This window comes from Penaeus monodon, chromosome 33 (genome assembly GCF_015228065.2).
Source record: "Penaeus monodon isolate SGIC_2016 chromosome 33, NSTDA_Pmon_1, whole genome shotgun sequence".
Classification (NCBI taxonomy): domain Eukaryota; kingdom Metazoa; phylum Arthropoda; class Malacostraca; order Decapoda; family Penaeidae; genus Penaeus; species Penaeus monodon.
This window is the reverse complement of record NC_051418.1, coordinates 3,858,765-3,859,460: the sequence shown is the minus strand read 5'-3', so window position 1 is coordinate 3,859,460 and position 696 is coordinate 3,858,765.

The following is a 696-nucleotide window of genomic DNA, read 5'->3' as shown; positions in this document are numbered from 1 at the left end:
TAATAACATACTGCTTTTCATGGAGGATGTATCCGATATTAGTTGTGTTTTACGTAAATCTACAACAGGATTGAACACTTTTGGAAAATAGAAGCTGAAACTCTTTGAGCAAGGAGGAAGTTCACCGTTCAGTCAGGGGGTTTGCAATATTACCTCAAGACGTGGCTCTTATATACTTAATCGTATATGTACGTCTATGTCAAGAGCCAGTATTATTACGGTGAACATTTAAGCGTATGTGTATATATAATTGCTGTTGAATGAGCATGTTTGCATTTCTAGTGACACACTGAAATTTTGAGAAGTGTAAAAGGTATTCCATTACAGTAGGAATATACAAACATCATTTTGAGGTTGTGTCATCTGGTCTGGTATCCCTGCACTTTCATTTTCCCACAATTTTTAATGGTTGCGAATTATCATGTACCAAAAGGACAAGACAATGGAAGAGTAGGAAAGAATTAGAGGTGTCTTTACGGTGAGATCAGAATAAGATAAAGTTATGGGTGAGAGAGAAAAGTAACTTTAGTCCACGTGGATCAATTGTCCATGAAACAATTAACAACTTAATGGGAAAAGTAAGTTCAGATACACAAAATCAAAAATCTGATTTTTTTTTTGTTTTATGCAAAGTCTATCTACTGTGTACAACCATTGTAAAGGAAAAGGAAGAAAGATTCAGTGGTATTTTCTACC